Source organism: Macrobrachium nipponense, chromosome 42 (genome assembly GCF_015104395.2).
Source record: "Macrobrachium nipponense isolate FS-2020 chromosome 42, ASM1510439v2, whole genome shotgun sequence".
Classification (NCBI taxonomy): domain Eukaryota; kingdom Metazoa; phylum Arthropoda; class Malacostraca; order Decapoda; family Palaemonidae; genus Macrobrachium; species Macrobrachium nipponense.
This window is the reverse complement of record NC_061103.1, coordinates 22,691,455-22,704,364: the sequence shown is the minus strand read 5'-3', so window position 1 is coordinate 22,704,364 and position 12,910 is coordinate 22,691,455.

Here is a 12,910-nt window from a genome sequence, read left to right as displayed (position 1 = left end):
AAACCTTGGTATTTTAAATATTAACGTAGGATGATGCTACCTTCAAGAAAGTATTTTATTCGAGAGAAATGTGAATAATAATGAGAAATAAATTAGAAAAATATATCTGGTAAAGATTCTTATAAGTATGTGAGTGAAGGGGCGGAATAATAGGAACGTAAATTCGAATACACGAACGAAAAAGAACATGAAATTAAGGAAATTGACTGCAATTTAATCTTCACCGTTTTTGCGCTGAAAATACCTTAGCAATTCTGAAGTGATAGAACTTGAGTGCGAAATATTATCGTTCAAGTCACAATATTACTTGGCTTTGTGCTGACGAGAGAGAGAGAGAGAGAGAGAGAGAGAGAGAGAGATTGTTGGAGCGCTGGAGCTCACTGGATGATGATCTTGATTGCAAGCAATTGCCCGCCATTATGGATATGAACCTCCCGAGCGTTCATTCGTAAGTTATTATCACCGGCGACTTAGTTATTTTCTCTCCCTCATCACAAACATTTCCGCGAACGGGAGAGGTTCGTCTCGTCGTCAGATTTCGGGTTTCGTGTCTCGAAGCCGCTCTTGCTCTATTGGCTCGGGTTTCATCGTGCAATTTGAGTACGAGGGGAATGGGTATTTTGACTTTCAATTAAGTGCTTCGTGCCTCTCTCTCTCTCTCTCTCTCTCTCTCTCTCATTTTCATGTATTAAACATTCTGCATTCCTAGTAATATTTAGCTATGCCATGATGCAGTTATTTGAAATTTCATTCATCGTTATTTGTTATTGTACCTTCAGCCTCTCTCTCTCTCTCTCTCTCTCTCTCTCTCTCTCTCATTTCGTTTATTATATATTCTATGGTCATAGTAGTATTCATCTATATCAGGCTACAGTTACTGGAAGTTTCATATTTATATAATCGTACCTTTGAATCAATTGCACTTACAGGTAGTAACTTCGCATTCACTTACGACTCTCCTTTGAATAAAGCAGTTATTAACGACTCGCCCTTAAATAAAGCAATTATGAACCTTTACACTACCCTGTCCTCCGAGCTCTTTCCTCGCAGGGCGCTTATCGTGCATCTGGCTTCCCCCTCGTCATCCAGCAGGGACCGGATAATTGCGATTGAAATTATGTCATATTAAGAAGCGTTCTCCAACTCGGCGCATATCAAGGAAAGAAATCTCGCTGCTTAATCTGAAATGACATCTTAGAGGACATCATTGAAGGGAGGAATGAGGTGGGGTGGGGGGGGTGGGGGGGGGGGGGGGGGGAGTACGGGAATGTGCAGGGGGGGGGGCGGGGGGGTTTGTTTGATGGGACTGGTGCTTCCTTCGTTCCTTTAGTCGTCCTGTCTAGGATGCTTGGGTTAAGAGACTTTTTTTTTTTCGTTAAAAAGCAACGTGTCTATACCTTCATGTTTAGACCAAATTCATTCGCACACACATATGTATATATATATATATATATATATATATATATATATATATATATATATACTATATATATGTGTGTGTGTGGTGTGGTGTGTGTGTGTGTGTGTGTGCGTTTGTGTGTGTGACACGAACACGTGTATCAAGTATATAAATTGTCTTCTGATAGCAAGCTAATGCGTTGCTACTTGCTTACTGATCGCACATCGTTCAAGTCTCTCTCTCTCGCTCTCTCTCTCTATCTCTCTCTCTCTCTCTCTCTCTCTCTTTCCATTTTTATTCAATACAGAGGAAGTTGGAAGCGACCTTACCTTACAGACCTTACATCTTTGTTCGGGTTGCCCCAGGTCCCTCAGTGTGAGGCACCTCTAATGTCTACCAGAGAGTTGCTAGTACATCTTCCGGTATATTTTGCATCTTTCCAATCTTGGATGGTCTGGGATGCAGTTTAGATATTTGTCGAGCTTATTCTTAAACACATCTACGCTCACTCCTGATATTCCTCAGATGAGCTGGCAACGCATTGAATAGACGCTGCATTATCGATGCTGGTGCGTAGTGGATTAATGTCCTGTGTGCTTTCCTTATTTTTCCTGGTATAGTTTTTGGGCACTATTAATCTACCTCTGCTTTGCTCTTTCTGATATTTTTTTTAGTTCCATGATATTTTCTGCTATTCCTTCTATCTGTTTCCAGGCCTGAATTATCATGTAGCGTTCTCTTCTCCTTTCTAGACTATATAATTTTAAGAATTGTAGTCTTTCCCAGTAGTCTAGGTCCTTAACTTCTTCTATTCTAGCTGTATAGGACCTTTGTACACTCTCTATTTGTGCAATATCCTTTTGATAGTGTGGGTACCATATCATATTGCAATATTCAAGTGGAACTACGAACATATGTTTTATAAAGCATAATCATGTGTTCAGCTTTTTCTTGTTTTGAAGTGCCGTAACAACATTCCCATTTTTGCTTTACATTTTGCCAACAGAGTTGCTATTTGTTTTTTCATTGCATAACATGTTCCTATTCATCATCACACCAAGGTCTTTAACTGCTTCCTTATTTGTGATGGTCTCATTATTAGGTCCCTTATATGCATATAGCTTTCTTTCTCTGTCTCCATAATTTATTGATTCAAATTTATCAGAGTTAAATACCATCCTATTTACCTCTGCCCAATCATATACTTTGTTAAGGTCTCTTTGTAGAGCGTTTCCTATCTTCATCACAAGTAATTTCTCTACTTATTCTTGTGTCATCTGCGAAACTACTCACTACCGAATCCTTAACATTATTGTCTATGTCTTCAATCATAATAACAAACAGTATTGCAGCTAAACACCGTACCTTGCGGCACACCGGATATTACCTTGGCTTCATCCGATTTCTCGTCGTTTGCAATAACTATCTGTTTTCTGTTGTGTAAAAATTCTTTTAACCATCTTCCTACTTTATCCACGATATTGTGTTTTCTAATTTTCTTCTGCAAAGTCTAAATAAACCACATCTGTTTCATTTCCGCTTTTCATATTTTTGAATATGTTCTCACGGTGGACTAACAGTTGGGTTTGTGTACTTTTTCGGTAAGGGACGAAACCATGTTGTCCTTTATTAAACAAATTATTTTTTTATTAAATGTTTCATAATATTTTTCTTCATTACCCTTTCATACACTTTCATAATATGTGATGTTAGACTCACAGGCCTATAATTACTTGCCTCTAGTCTTGATCCACTTTTGAAAGTAGGGGTAATATATGCTAATTTGTGCTCATCATAAATCTTGCCTGTATCTACACTTTGTCTTAATAATATTGCAAGTGGCTTTGCGATAGAATGAACTACTTTCTTTAACAAAATAGCAGGAATTCCATCAGGCCCTGCAGCAGCTCCATTTTTAATTTCATTAATAGCCTGCACAATATCAGCTTCATTAATATCTATGTCAGCTAAATATTCACTATTTTCATCCCTTACTTCTATATCATTATCTTCATTATCTATTCTAGGGGTGAATTCTCTCTTATATCGTTCTGCCAGTATGTTGCAAATTTCCTTTTTTTCATTCGTTAATCTCCCTTCAATTCTCAGAGGGCCTATTTCTATTCTTCTTTTTAATTTTATTCATCTTCTTCGCAATATGAGTATAATAGTTGGGGTTTTGCTTGATATTTAATAGGGTTTTTTCTTCAAGTCCCGTTTTTCATTTTCTTTTGATTGTATATCTTTTTGTTCTGCATTTTCTATCTTACTTTTTAGTTCTATAACTTTCCATGCATTTTTTTCTTTTGCAAGACCTTTTTTCCACTTTCTGATTTTCTGGAACAAGATCCTTCTGTCTCTTGGTATGCATGAATGATGTTTACTTTTCTTCTTCGGTATATATTTTTCCACTATTTTCTCCAATATTTTATATAATATCTCCGTATTTACCCTTATGTCATCCACTTACGAAAATGTTATCCCAATCTTTGTTTAATTCTTCATTAATTTCTGACCATTTTATATTTTTACTGTAGAAGTTGTATTTTTCCATATCCTTCCACTTTTTCATTTCTTGCTTATCTCTATTTTCACTTGCCTTTTGGAATGAACTGTTAATTCTATGACATTATGGTCTGAAATACTCGCATTATAACTATTATTTCTTTTAACATAATTCATCTCGTTCACAAATACTAGGTCTAAAGTGTTTTTTCCTTTCTTGTTGGCAGGTGATTTATTTGTTGAATGTTGTATTCTAGTAGCATATCTAATAGCTTTTCAAATTGCCTTTTATCTTCTGCACTACTATTACTCTCTTTTTTATATGTATAAGTACAACCACAATCTCCTATTCGTTCTTTCCATTCTACGAAAGGAAAGTTTGAAGTCACCAGATAGGAGAATAAGTCCAGTCCTTGTGATTTCTACATATATCATCCAATTTTTCAATTATTAAGTCAAACTCTTTAGTATTAGGAGGTCTATATATTACTATGTTCATCATTTTTCAGATTCAAAAATTCTACCGCTATTAGTTCACATTCTTGATTTTTTCACGAGATGTTCTCATATATTTTTCCTTGTTTTTTGTCCTTTCTTTCCCTATAATTGCGGTTCCCCCTTGATTCCTATTTTTTCTATCTGATCTATAAGTTTGGAACCCTTTTATTTGGTCATCATTCCCAGTCTCTTGGGAATACCAGGTTTCACTTATATTCATTATATCTATTTTCTTTTCATTTTTGGGTTAGTTCTTCTAAGTACTCTATTTTTCTTTTTGAGTTACTCGTAACTAAACCCTGCGCATTCATCACTATGATGGTTTGCATGTTTTCTCCTTCATTAATACTGGTAGTAATAAGGATTTTCCACGTCTCTTTCCTGTTCTGGTATGTTGTTCTTTTTTTCATTTCCAGAAATTCTGACATTAAAAAATCCAACTTTTCCATAATATTTGATCTTCCTTCATCATAATTATTCATTTTGTGTCTGAATCTGCAATTTTCCTCCGTTTCTGCAATATCCTCTTGCATATAAATACAGTTATTATCTCTTGAGTAGAATTTCGGAGCTGATGCTTTGAAATTTTTTGCTGACACCTCTGCATATCTCATTGGTGGTTTGCTTTTCTCTTTTACCTGATATTCTTGATTTCTCTCTTTATTTGTTTCTTTCTTATTTTGGATTTTTATTACTTGGTTGGTTATTTATTTGATTATGATTCATGGCTACAGGGTGAATATATTTGCATTTTTTGTCGAACTTACATCCTTTTCCTTCTTTTAGGTTTTTACATATTTTTGGATGCAGATCTCTGCAATCATCCCCATATCCCATCTAGTATGCACATTTACCATATATTTCATAGTTTTGACATATCTTAGGATGTTTGTAGTAACATCTTTCTCCAAATCTGCAATTCCCTCTTTTCAAAAGGTTGCAGATTTTGTCTTTCTTGTCTATGTTTTTTCCTCTTTCCCGTCATTGTATAGATCTGGGTAGAGCCTCTTCGGGATTTGCTTTTCTGTTGTCATATCGTAATTTATTTCTTCGTAGGTATGCTGCTTTATTGCCTCATATGTAGTATCAATGAGTATCTCTGCATCCATACTTTTATCTTGTTCTTTGTTTTCCTTATTTTTTTCTGTCATTTCATTTTTGTTTACTTCTCTTCCGTTTTCCTCTTCTTCTTTTTCTTCTTCTTCTTCCTCTTCTCTTCTTCTTCATCCTCAACTATTTGTACATTCAATCTTGATTTAATAACATTGTCTATCCATGATAGACATGTTGAACAAAAATTCTTGTATCTTTTCTCAAATCTTGTATTACCTCAGCACACTGTGGATGGGTCGGAATGTTGCATGCAGCACATTTTCTGATTAGGTTTTGTGGATTGACTATGCTATACCAAACCTTACACAGTTTGCATGCTTTTGGCATTCTTTTTCCTAATGCATCATTAGGATATTCACAAGATTCACCTTATTCATTTTCTTTGTCGGAATATGTTGGTTTATGTATATTTTCTTTATGAGTCTCTTGACCACGTTGGATTTTATTTGGAACTTCTTCATTATTTTCAAGATGTTTTTCATTAGATTTGTTCCAGTTTGAAGGATTATATCCTTCTAATATATCTATGAATGCTTTTGTATCTTTTTTGGTTAGGACTGTTGCTGATTTCATAGATGAGAAATGCCAGTTCCCTTCCTGCTACCTCATCGTATTGCGAATCTGCTAAACACGCCAAATTACGCCACCTCTTCCCGCAGTTGGAACTTACTGCCATCTTGTTCTGTTTTATAGTATTACACTTGATAAACTAACTTAGAAGACGCTTTATCCTACTATTTTCACACTAATCTTATCACCGATAGTTCACGAACACTTCTAGATATTTCTCAAATTCTAGTCGTATGTTAAACTTGTGATATCTGTTGATTAATCTGACTTCACACGGGTACGTCTCACCAAGCAAGATGGCTACTACGAGAGAGGAGAGGAGAGGAGAGGGGGATGGAAGCAAATTTTTAGAGAGAGAGAGAGAGAGAGAGAGAGAGAATCTCCTGGATGGGTTAAAGTGATTAGAAGATGAAGTCCCCAGGAAACCTTCCTTTTTTTCTTCTTCTTCTTCTTCTTCCCCACCCCCACTTTTTTTATTTTCATTTTTACGGTCCTTCGTTAGCTAGAGGAAGAAGGAGATGAAGATGGGCGAAGGCACAGCAGTGGGTCTCTAGCTCTGTGTCTCTCTCTCTCTCTGTCTCTATCACTCTTCCCTGACGAAAGATTGAACATGGTTTTGGATGAATTCTTATCACATCACCGTGATTCATATGCATGCATTAAGCCACGAATGTCCTTTAATATATAATTCGCTCTACCTCGGAATTAATATTATATTTTCATATATTTTAACCGAAGGGGAATTTTTCAGTTGATAGGAAATTCGTCCTCCCGTGGATTCGAACTAGCGGACAGCCAGAGAAGAAATCAGGACTGCATTGACATTATCGACTCGGCCAACAAGTGAGGTTATAAGTTGATACCGATTCCGAGCTTACAAATCTCTGGCGAATTCAGGTATTTGTAATTAGAGTCGGTATCCAACCCCTTCTGCCATGTTAACCAAGTCGAACGTTTGCCGAACGTAGCCATATTACGAATTCTTATCTCATCACCATGATTCATATACATGCATTAAGCTACAATGTCCTTTAATATCCAATTCGCTCTACCTTGGAATTAATATATTTTCATATATGTTAACCGAAGGAGAATTTTTCAGTTGATGATAATTTCGTCCTCCCGTGGATGTGACTTTAGGACGTAAGAATGGCATGTTTATCTCAGATATTAGCCGTTTCATTTAAAAGGAAAACTACAAATATCCATTTTAGTAATCAACCTTATCTAGTCGAATCTAAGTTCAAAAGGTAGTCATTATCGTTCCCGGTTGGATTAATGAAACTTTTCATGTGCCATCGTGAAGCAAACTGAGCTTGAAGATATGTCGAGAGACATTCTAATGATTATTTCCAAACCAAACTGAAAGGAATACCAAAGCTATAATCTGCCCTCTTTTGATCAGTTACATCTGCGCTCTTTCCATTATTAGCTAATCATGCGAGACCCTTTGGGAGTGGAAAAAGACGAAACAGACCAGTTCTTTAGGGCTTTGAGGCTTCGTGTAACGATTGTGAAAATTGAAAATATCAGGTAATAAGAGTGCGGTATTGCAAGATTATTTAGCAGCTACGGGCCACTGACTGTGACATTCCAGTCATGTAGATTATAAATATATGGTAATGATAAAAAAAAAAATCTGGAATTGGAAACTAAATATATGATAACAATAAAAAATCTAGAATGGGAAACTAAATATAAGGTATTCATAAAAAATCTAGAATGGGAGACTAAAATGTTATTAATAAAAAATCTAGAATGGGAGACTAAAATGTTATTAATAAAAAATCTAGAATGGGAGACTAAAATGTTATTAATAAAAAATCTAGAATGGGAGACTAAAATGTTAAAATTAATAAAAAATAAAAAAACTAGAATGGGAGACTAAAATGTTATTAATAAAAAATCTAGAATGGGAGACTAAAATGTTATTAATAAAAAATCTAGAATGGGAGACTAAAATGTTATTAATAAAAAATCTAGAATGGGAAACTAAATATAAGTTATTTATATAAAATCTTGGATGGGAAACTAAATACAAGGTATTTATATAAAATCTAGAATGGGAGACTAAATATATGTTATTAACAAAAAATCTAGAATGGGAAACTAAATATAAGTTATTTATATAAAATCTAGAATGGGAAACTAAATATAAGTTATTTATATAAAATCTTGAATGGGAAACTAAAAATAAGGTATTTATATAAAATCTAGAATGGGAAACTAAATGTATTTTATTAATTAAAAATCTAGAATTGGTAACTAAATATAAGGTATTTATATAAAATCTAGAATGGGAGACTAAATATATGTTATTAATAAATCATCTAGAATTGGGCACTCAATATATGTAAATGATTATAAATCTGGAATGGGAGAGGCATGATATAAAAATGGGAATTAGGATAATAGATACAAAAATCTGGTGACGGAGATTAGGAATACGAGATCTGGGAATGAGGGAGTGAAGGACTTTGTAACCACACATCAAGGAATGAGAATGAAGATTATACAAATATATAATAAAGATGGCTTCGAGTCATGGATAAAATAAAGTCTATGGATTATAGTAATGTATCTTTTAATGAATGTTATTGGTGCAAAAATCTGGAATAAAGAGTCTGGGTGGAAAGCAACAATACGCTCAGTGCATGTTAGGGTCATAGGTAAAATTGAAGACTGTTTTGCATATGTTGCAATAAATCATGGTGCCAATTTGATACAGATCGAACTCGTAGCTTTCGTTAATTTCAGAGAATCTGATATAAAATCATTATATATTCTTATTTTCTACATTTCCTAGAAAAATTACAAGTTTTTCATTTTGTATAATATGCAATCACTGATAAAGTAACAGATTTTGTTTTTACTAATCGCTCTTTTTTTTCTTTTACAGGTAAGATTGTGCGTTTAATTCTGTGTGAAGATTGAGAAGCAAAATCAGCGTCTGCTTTCTGATGCTGACATTCTGGTCTTTGTCAGCATTATTGGTTTGTTAATATACATTATGTATTATATATATATATATATATATATATATATATATATATATATATATATATATATATATATATATATATATATATATATATATATATATAGTATATATATACTATACATATATGCACATGTAGATTAGTAGATATAGACAGAGAGTAAATCTTGTGTTTGGTCAAAGTAATCATCAGATTAACCAGACATATAAGCATGCTCATGCGCAAATATATTTGTGTGTGTGTGTACGCGCGAGTGTGTGTTTATATGACTATAAGAGTACATTATTGAGGTGTAACCGGATGATAGCTAGATAGATAGGCAGGCGCAAATATGTATAAGTAGGATATGTCCGTTCGTGTGTATGTCCATGTATATATTATTTGCATGAATATAAGTTCCTGCGTACACCCAAAATGCAGGTATTAGACTCTCCGCGTCTCCCAAATCTAGACACGAAGTCCCCACAGTTCAAAACGATGCAGTTATATTCCCTCAAAGTGGCCCAGAAATCTCCTCCCCTCCAATCCCTCTGGCGTAGTTTGATCCTAATGGGGGTTCAGGATATGTGTATTGGGGCCCAGAGATTTCGGCAAGAGGATCCAAACCTTTGGCTTATACTCGGCATTACACTGACCGACCTGAAAATACCCTTTGACGGGGATTTATTTCCCCCCGGTGTCCGAATGCGTTTCCGAATGTGTTCGAAAGGCGCAAGGCTTGATCGAGGTCGAAGCCTCGGCCGTACCAATCCAAGGTTTCAGAGTCCCTTCAGAACATGATCTGCTTAAGTCAACAGCTCTCGGTGGGAAAGCCACGGAACAGGATGCCATTTTTAATCTTGCCGATATTAGATTTGGTCTCTGGCATAACGTCGGGTTTCGCGAAGTGCGAATAGATGAGGGGGTAGGTGTAGGTTGGGGCGGGGTTCAGATTTTATTTTGCGTTCCCTGTCTTGTCCCAAATGTTAATTGGCCATTATAAGGATTAGGATTGTTTAACAAGACTGTCATTTTTATTCTTCTTCGACATTGCGTTGTTGAGTATACGTAAGTAGGGCAAACCTCATTTTTTTTCATGGACACAATTACCAACATGACTAAAATTTGTTTTTAATATTAATTTTATTTGTTTGGTCTGTTTCCTGATTATCTGTAGTCTTTTTCTGTATCAGTTCTTATTGACGATATGAATATTTCAAACAAAACTCAGAAAATGGCGAGTTGTATTTTAACACAATAAATGGAAATGATATATTTCTTTTGACCTCATTGGCGATATGGGAATTAAATAGAATAGACAGCAGGTGTAGTGAAAGACAGAGGATATAAACCTCATGGTAAAGCATAATAAATAAATCGAAAATGTAACAGTTTTTGGAACTACATTTTTTAAAGAAGAAATCGTCGTTATAACCGAAAATTCCGCATCCTCATTTTACTATCATTACATTTTTTTTTTTTTTTTGAGACGTCAAAAAGAAGACTATAACCAGAAAGACTAAAGGAGCCATTAATGTTTAATGGACACTAAGTGTTTAAATACATCGTAGGTAATCGCAGGTAAATCCTGCTCAGTGGAAAATGGATCATTATTTTGTACAAAATACAAAATTCATCTCTCATCAGCAACATCATTCAGCGACAGAGATGAACGAAAGCAACCACCCGCGCCCCAGATCTGAGTGATTCACTCTCGAGATCCTAATATTTCAGCGCCCGTTGACGTGTGAGGCAAGAGGACGAGAGTAAATAAAATCGGAGTGAAGCTAATGAACCTTAAGTACACTACGGAAGGAAAAACATGGAGGATAATAAGATGAAGGTGGGGTGAGGGGGGGGAGGGGATTTGGGATGGGGGAGGGAGGATGTGGTAGAGGACCTTCTTGGTTAACACGTGTGGCGGCTGTGACGTCACCGTCAACAGATGTTTCATTGTTTAGTTTCATCAACGCTCTTACGTCTCCTCACTCGCTGAGATTTTGCAACTTTTGCATCATAATTTTTTTTTTTCTCTCTCTCTCTCTCTCTCTCTCTCTCTCTCTGGTGTTTGAATATTCATAGGTATTTTCAAAGGGTAAGCATTATCTTAATATACAAATACATGCATATATAAAAAAATATAATCTATATATATATATTTATATATATATATATATTATATATATATATAATATATACATATGCAAATATGTAGAAATACATACACACATGTGTATTTATATATGTATGTATATACGTACATACATATATATATATATGCATATATGTATATATATATGTGTGTGTATATATATATATATATATATATATATATATATATATATATATATACTTAGACGCATGAGCATTAACCAAGTTTAATTTTTCCCTTATCACTCTTTTCACAACCTTTGCCGCCTCTAAAGAGAGAGAGAGAGAGAGAGAGTGAGAGAGAGAGAGAGAAACTTGATCCCTATAAAACTATCAAGGAGTAAATCGGCCAAAATGTTGGGGTTGTCATCGTAACTCTTCCTTAAGACGAATGACATGGCTGGTGAAAGTATACGATCAAATAAAGGAAGTAATCTTTCAATTATTAGCGAACTTCCGAGAGAGAGGAGTTGGCAATTATGAAAACCGAGTTGCCTTAGGAAATTGAAGGGTTTTTGCAGTAGCGCGGGAACTGCCGTTTTTCGGTGGGGGGGGGGGGGGGTTGCGCTTTTGCAGTAGCGCGGGAACTGTGGTTTTTCGGTTGGGGGGGGGGGGGGGGCGCTTTGCAGTAGCGCTGGAACTGTCTTTTATTCATGGGGGGGGGGGGGGGGGTGGGGGGGGGGGGGGGGGTGGGGGGGGGGGTGCGTGGATTGGGTGGGGCGCTATATGATTTTTCCGTTGTATAAGAATAAAGGTAAAATTGGTGGTTGAGAATTAAATAAGAAATTAAAAACAAACAGGACCAGATTCAGGCTCTGAGGGAAACTTTGGAAACCGGGAAGATTGCGTCCTAAAATACTAATACTATATATGGATTTTGATTGGATAGGATAAGAGACGGGAGCTGTCACAACAAAGGTAAATCAAAGAACGGAGTTTCTATGGAAATCAAAGCTGAAATGTAGAAATGAAGTCTAGTTTTTGAATGTGAATGAAATGGAAAATATTTAAACTGTTGAGATGAATTGTTTGTATTGTGTATGTGGATTAAGGACTGAAAAGGTGTATTATGTATAAACAAGTAGTAAAATACGTTAGAACAAGATGAGATTATTATTATTATTATTACTATTATTGTTGTTGTTGTTGTTGTTGTTGTTATTATTCAGAAGATACAATATATTCAAACGGAACTAGGCCCCGGGGCCATTGACTTGAAATTCAAGCTTCCAGAGAATATGTTCATTACAAAGAAGCAACAAAATGGGAAATACAGAAAGAAGAGACCACCTGTTAAACAGGAACAAATAAATTGATAATATATCAACAAGACGAATCAGTGTTGAAAGGGTTCAGTCATCTAGAAACGATAGAGGGCGGTAGATGGGAGATAGGAGCGTATAGGTTTCAGAGATATTAGGAGGAAGTAGTACAAAAGATTGATAGATGGTAGAAGCCCAAGATGTAGGGGAATGGAAGGGTCTTAATATCCAGAAACCAAGATTGAGCTGTGAAGGTGTGAATGGGGTCGTAGTCAGCGTCATTTTGTTTTCTCTGGCGCCATCCTCTGTTAGAGAAAACTGCTTATGTCTGGTATATATATATATATATATATATATATATATATTATATATATATATATATATGCATGTATATATATGTATATAAATATATCAGTAGAAGGATCCACAGTACT